Raw genomic sequence first — 7,298 nt, 5'->3', positions numbered from 1 at the left:
GACGGATAAGACAGGAATTAGGTCATCTCGTCCAGACCCCAGGAAATAAGTTTAGATCAAAGCCTGCTCTGTTAGAATAAACAAAACAGGGCCCAATGGGCCCTACCAATATTTTCATCTCCGTGCTAAGAGCTGCTAATCTAACTGGCTCTATTTGATGAAAGGGGGAAAAAATTACAACTGTAAAAATGGCTAAGTAAAAAAATGTCCTCTCAACTATACTAGGAAGATAAAGATTTAGGCTGAAGCTAAAAAGTAACAAGATCCAGGCCCAGATCAACACAAACTTCCTGGAATTTTAGCACTAAGTAAATTATCTAATCCCAACCCATTGTTCCCTCTCGGCCACCCCCAGCCCCCCATGCAATTGAACATACCAGATGATTTACATAAAAAAAATTGTTAAATTTTAACTGCAGCCTAAGAACATTGCAGGAGGCAGACTTTTGGGTTCACTTACTCTACATTCCTTAAGGACCTCCCCCACCAGCCCCACTGTCCCTGCCCCCCAGGCAGTTGGGGCCCCTTGCTGGCCTGGCCTTTATTGTTAGAGATGGTTCTTTAAGCCCTGTCTTCAAGTTTGGCCTCTTTCTGCCAAGGACAGATAGATGGAGGCTGGGAACATGTGTCTTGTAAGCCTGCCTTTGGGTTGATTGGGTAACCACAGATATTTTAGCAGCTAAACCCAAGTACTGTGTAAGGGTTTCTTTCACCGTTCAGTTGATGACCTTAAACCAGTTGTCACTGAACATTTGGATAGATAGAAACATCCCAAAAAAGGGCCAGGAAATCCCAGAGAAGGAAAATTCACCCAGGCTAAACCCAGGATTGTAGTTCCTCGCTGAGCCTGGTGTCCTCTTAACTGTTTGAACATACGCTTTGGCTTCTCTTGTGTTTCTACATCCATCTGAGCTCAGGTTCAACAAAGACTCAGAGACTGCCTGTCAGCTTGGCTCTGATCCGCCCTAAAGCCAGGAGGACTGGGGTGGGGAATGTGATGGGGCCTTTATAAACACCTTGAACAGACTGTGGCTACTCAACTCTGCAAGGGCAGTTCTAGGGTCAACTTTTTACTTCTTTTCTATGGAGGACCTTGAAGACACATGACATGGTGTTGGAGGCCACACAAATCTGTCCTTCCTTTTTATTTTTTAAATTTATTTCTCATGTATTTGGCTGCACTGGGTCTTAGTTGCAGCTTGTGGTATGTAGTTCCCTTGCCAGGGATCGAACCTGGGCCCTCTGCATTGGGAGTGCAGAGTCTTAGCCACTGGACCACTAGGGACGTCCCTTGGTCCTTCCTTATTAGACCCAAGATGGGACCCAGTCCAGCTGAATCCTGACACAGCACAGTCTGGGTGGACATGATGCAGAGAGACCAGGGGTTACATCATCTCGTTGTAATCAAAACCACATTCAATAAGAGGCCCGGACAGTCACATGGATATAAACATGGATACAGATGCAAACGTAGCAGGCAGGCTCTTATCCTGATGGAAAGGATGCGAAAGGGAATACTAACCAGCCTGCAGAGTTTGCTTTAGTGTTTAGAATTTGGGGTGTTTCCACCTGTCTCATCTCACACCAGTCCAGTGAGACAGACAGGGCCACTGTCATTTATAACAAAACTGAGACCCCGAGATCAGAGAATGAACAGCTGGACCCCAGAATACCTGGAGCTATGACTGCTTAATAGCCAGCTCTGGGCCATAATCATAATTTGTCTGCTCCATGAACTGGTTTCCGCATGTGTACCCTGAAAGTTTCAATATCCATCAAAATTTCCCAGCAGCTTCCATCAGTCTTACCGTGTTCACAATTTCACATTATCATAGTCACTTATACTGTGACCTATTTGATCATTTCACTTAAGTTAGTACTGGATACCATTTTCTCCAATAGTCTTTCTAGTCCCAGGCAGGAAAAATACTAACAGTTCACACCCATTGGTGATGTGCCCAAATCAAAACAACATAGACACATCCCACTGCTTCATTAGCTGCATCCTTTCTTAGTTTTTTCTAACCAACCGTCTCTTGCTTTAGACAAGTGTGAGGTCTGTGGCTCTTAAAGAGTTTTGTTTCTCCACTCGTCTACCTATTGACACACACCTTGGAACCGGCCCGGAGTTTTTCAAAACTGTGGGTTGGGACCCTAATATTAGCGCATTATGAAATCAGTCTAGCAGGTTATCCTGAGCATTATTTTTTAAGGGTAATGGAATAAAAAATAGCAGTGTAGATCACACTCTGTATTAAGTGTAGTATCTTATGAGGGCTTCCTAGGTGGCTCTAGTGGTAAAGAATCTGCCCACCAGTGCAGGATATGCAAGAGATGTGGGTTCCATCCCTGGGTCAGGAAGATGCCCTGGAGGAGGAAATGGCATCCCACTCCAGTATTCTTGCCTAGAAAATTTCATGGGCAGAGGAGCCTGATGGACTTCTTTGTGTCCATGGGGACGCAAAGAGTCAGACACAACTGAGCGACTGAGCACACACACAGTGACTTATGAAGCTGTTTCAGCCTTATATGTGTGTGCACCAGGCTACAATGATCGATGTGCTTCTTAGCACAAGTTGTCATCAAAAAGTCTGAAGCCGCTGACAAAGGCTTGGATCTCTCCTTTTTCTCAGCAGGAATCGTGGAACTGGGAGCTTTGGAGAGGGGTCTGGGGCTCAGATTTAGCAGTGGGAAGAGTACTGATGAAGGCACAGGTAGACCAGTTGCCCACCTGTCTTTGTACTCATGCATCCAAGTGCTGTTTCCTAGCTGTTGCCTCTGAGGTAAAGAGAGCTAAGCAGCTGGACCCCTGGTGCCAAAGAACCTGTGCTCTCTTCTCCTGGGCTGCTTTGCTGTTGGGGGATTCTCCTTAAATACACACGTAAGTGCAAAGAAGAAAACAAAAACAGAGTAGGAAGACTTAATTTCTGCAACAAGCTGCCCTGTGCCTTTAAGAACCCTCCTGCCCTGGTTACTGGGCCAAAGCTCTGGGGTAGCTAAGATAACATCCCTCCCCAAACCTGCCATTCTTAATCATTGTGCTAACTAGGGGGCTTACCATGGCCTAATAGTACGTCATCCTGAGTAATCATTTCTAGAAGAGTTCTTTTAGGAATGTTGCTCAAATAGATTTTCTGCAGATGTTAACAAAGATCAGATTCTATCTAACATGTGTACACACGCGCACACACGCACACACATGCGCACACACTTACCTAAATCTTCAGAGCTAGGAGTGGCCAGGAAGGAACTTCTTTGGCTGTATAGAAGGTAGGGTGAGAGTTGGAGCCTGAGTTATTTAGATAAACAAATTACACCCTCTTACTCTGGAGGGAGGAGTGATTGCCCAAGGTCATCTTGTTGGTTGAAGATTAGGATATACTTTCTTGACCTGGTTTCTCAGTCTAATATTTCTTATGTCAATTATAATAAAAAGAGTTACTATGGTAGTTCTCATTCTGAGCAACAGTTCTTCAGCCCTCTCTTATCCATAGCCTTTGCCATGTGACTTGCACTGTTGACCCCCAGGGCAGTGTGTATTTCCCTGTCTCTTTGGGTCTGACCACATGACTTGATGCAATGGTGTGCTAGTGCCATGATTGGGCCCCGAGATGCCTGTATGTTTCTCCTTGTACCCTGTGCCTCTTCCATCACTGTGAAAAGAACGTGCTCACCAGTCTTGGCCAAAGAATAAAAGCCACATGGTGCAGAGTTATCCTCTGCTAAGCCCAACCAAGACCAGCCAAGCCCCAGCCAGCACCTGAGTGAGATCAACTGACCAGAACCCACAGAACTAGGGGGAATAGATGGGCACTGTTTTAAGTCATTGAACTTGTGAGTTCAATGAACTTGAACTTGTGAGCCATTGAACTTGTGAGTGCTCCCTTACTTTGCAACATTTAAATAAGCTGTAATTAGTGATTAGAAAGTGTCACATGATGTTTCAGAGGGTTTACTTGATTTAATTCACTTAATCCCTGCAACAACCAAGTGAGGTGGGTGTTATCATTGCACCCATTTTATGGATAAGGAAACTAAGGTACAGAGAGGTTAAGTGAAATGTCTAAGGGCCCAATGCCTGGCAAGAATTTAAACCCAGACAGCCCAGCTCCAGAGCATGCGTGTTCAGCTCTTCACCATTCCCCTCTCCTTTTGTCCTGTCAGAAATCTTCCCAAGAAGATTGAGTCCTGCCAGTCTGTCTCTAACACAACCCCAGACCCAGAATTCTACACTAAGTAAATTGAACCTCTGCACCCTCCTTTTCCCTACTCTCCTTACAGGTCTCTAGAGGAGTAGAATCAGCTGGGATTCACAGGAAGTGATCTGCTCTCTCAACACCTCCCTCTAACAGGAGAACTCTCCTGACCAGGGTCCTTCCAGCTCACCATGCAGCGCTGACAGAAGTGGAAGGAATGCACATGGATTGTGAGTCCACACACTAACCCCATTCCCTTCCTTCAGCAAGCACTGAATGCTTTATGGATATGATAAGCATTACCTACCCTATGAAGACCTTGTTAACATTAATATTTAGAGATAAAATTATTTTGATGTCTTTTTCATAGAGGAAACGATGCATCCACATAGCAGTGTGTGGGGCTTTATTCCCCAACTCTCCCCATCTCTCGCGGAAAAACAAGTTCTCTTTCTCTCCTGTGCGTTTCACAGACAGCAGGTCACACGGTTGTTCACGGAGCAGAGAAATGTTTCATCTGAATTATCACAGTGAAGAAGTAGCTTGCAGGCTTGAGCGGCTGGTATATTTTGTCTCCCTGTGAGGAGGATCAATGAGATTCATATGTTCTTTCACACACAAAGCTCGATTTTAACATTCCCGGAAAATCCAGGGAACATTTAAGGAAGTAGTTAACCTTTTAGGAAACTTAAGAAACTGAGAGGAGGGTCAGATTTTCAAGGTCTGGATGTGCTCTGAGGGAGGGAAGATGATGGTGGCTGATCTGCCGTCTTTTCCTGGTGCCCACCCTCTAATTGGCCAGTGTATTCATTCTTAGGGCTGCTGTAACAAACACAATGCCAGAAACTTAGTTTCCCACACTTTTGGAGGCTTGAAGTAAGCCAGGGTGTTGGCAGAGCCATGTACCATACAGCCTTAGGGGAGAAGCTATTCCATGCCTTTTTCTTAGTTTCTGATGTTGCCAGCAGTCCTTGACTTGTAGACACATCACTCCATTGTCTGCCTACATTGTCACATGGCATTTTCCTTGTCTGACTTCATATCATCTTCCCACTGTGCATGTCTGTCTCTGTGTCTCTTCTTTTTTCCTTATGAGGACACTAATCATATTGATTTGGGGTCCACCCTCATGACCTCATCTCAACTCAATTATATTTGCAGACACTCTATTTCCACATAAGGTCACATGTGTAGATACGGAGGGTTGGAGGGAAGTTGTCACAGTAGCTCAGTGAAGTGAAAGTCACTAAGTTGTGTCCAACTCTGCAACCCCATGGGCTGTAGCCCGCCAGGTTCCTCTATCCATGGAATTCTCCAGGCAAGAATACTGGAGTGGGTTGCCATTCCCTTCTCTAGGGGATCTTTTCGATCCAAAGATTGAACCCAGGTCTCCCGCATTGCAGGCAGATTCTTTACCATCTGAGTCACCAGGGAAAACCCACAGTAGCTCAGGTGAGGCACAAAGAGGACTTGAGAGGAGAGGAAAGGGTGGAATTTGCTTGGGGTATTTTTTTTAGCAACTTTCACGTCCCAGAAGAGCCACGGCTCTTAAAGCTTAAAGGATGCTCAGAGACCTCAGGTCACAAAATGGAGACTCAGAGGCTGAGTTCAGCCTGCGTATGTGTTTTATTTGGCTCCCAAGGCATATTTAACAAATTTGAAAGCATTGCCAACATTCAAAAGTCAGGAGATCTCATATAAAAGTTCAAATTTCCAGATTTTTTTTTTTTTTTTTGAGTGTCAGATGACGTAGTGCTCTCATTTGCCCACATTTCAACAATTGGCTGGCACTAAGGTGTCACTGTCCCCTTTAGAGGAAGCATACCCATTCTCCACTTTTCTTCCATTCCCCCTCCCACAGACCACCTTACCCATCTGCCAGCCTGCTGGCCTCTGTATGCATTTGATTTTTCTCCCTAAATGAAGTCCAATCAGCTCATTTTGCAAGGGAGGAAGGGAAGGCCACAAGGCAGGAGCACCGTGTATAAGTGGTCAATGCAACCACAGGTTGATTCAGCAGAGGAAGGTTGGGGTAGAAGGAAGACATGTAGATACCGTCAAGGTCAGAGAGAAGAAGGTAATCCACAGCACAAGGACGTGTGAGGAGAAGGGGTCCACCAGGAAGCAGGTCTCTGAGTTCAGATAAGACCCTGGATTTCCTGCAGAAATCTTTGCTGGAGATGCTAGATAAAGGACAGCTTAAACTGGGCTTTCCTGGTGGCTCAGATGGTAAAGATCTGCCTGTAACACAGGAGACCTGGGTTCCATCCGTGGGTTGGGAAGATTCCCTGGAGGAGGGCATGGCAACCCACTCCCATATTGTTGCCTGGAGAATCCCCATGGACAGAGGAGCCTGGCAGGCTATAATCCATGGGCTTGCAAAGAGTCGGACACAACTGAGCAACTAACAACATTAAGCACCCTAAACACACATATGAAGTCGGGGAAAGGAGATTTCCCTGACCATCCGCATGCTAGAGGCTTTATGCTTACAAAGCACTTTCACATTCACTATTTCACTTCACCCTCCAGGACAGAGCAGATGGCAACAACAGTCTCTTTAAACAGATGAGGAAATCGAGGTCCAGAGAATTGAAGGAGATCTTCCCAGGGGCAGAGAACTATTTAAATCCAGCATTTCCCTCTGCTAGCCCAGTGCTCTTTCTAATGAAACACTCCCTAGTTTAGGAGTTGTAATTGCTCTCTGGCCAGAAGGTTCTCATAGTTCTGAGTTGGGAAGGTTTAGTTCAGACCCAGCCATGACAAAGACATACATAATGTTAACAAAGCTAACTTACAGGGCTTCCCTGGCGGTCCAGTGGTTAAGAATCTGCCTTGCAATGCCAGGGACACTGATTCAGTCCTTGGTGTCCAGGAAGATCCCACAGGTTGCAAAGCAACTCAACCTGTGCGTCACCACTATAGAGCCTGCGCTCTAGAGTTCAGGAGCTATAACTACCGAGCCTGCATGCCTATAGCTTGTGCTCTGCAACAAGAGAAGCCACCGCAATAAGAAACCCACATGTGCCAACTAGAGAGTAGCTCTCACTCGCCACAACCACACACAGCAATGGAGACCCAACACAGCCCAAAATAAAAATA

At 45.7% G+C, this 7,298-nt stretch overlaps 1 non-coding gene across 1 annotated transcript; it reads right to left on the bottom strand.

Moving 5' to 3' along the window:
* Positions 1 to 1,212: 1,212 nt before the first annotated feature.
* Positions 1,213 to 1,285, bottom strand: TRNAG-CCC (transfer RNA glycine (anticodon CCC)). The gene has a single exon. It is a non-coding gene; the product is annotated as a tRNA-Gly (tRNA).
* Between the last annotated feature and the right edge of the window lie 6,013 nt (positions 1,286 to 7,298).

This window comes from Dama dama, chromosome 4 (assembly GCF_033118175.1).
Source record: "Dama dama isolate Ldn47 chromosome 4, ASM3311817v1, whole genome shotgun sequence".
NCBI lineage: Eukaryota > Metazoa > Chordata > Mammalia > Artiodactyla > Cervidae > Dama > Dama dama.
This window is presented reverse-complemented; position numbering and strand designations above follow the sequence as displayed.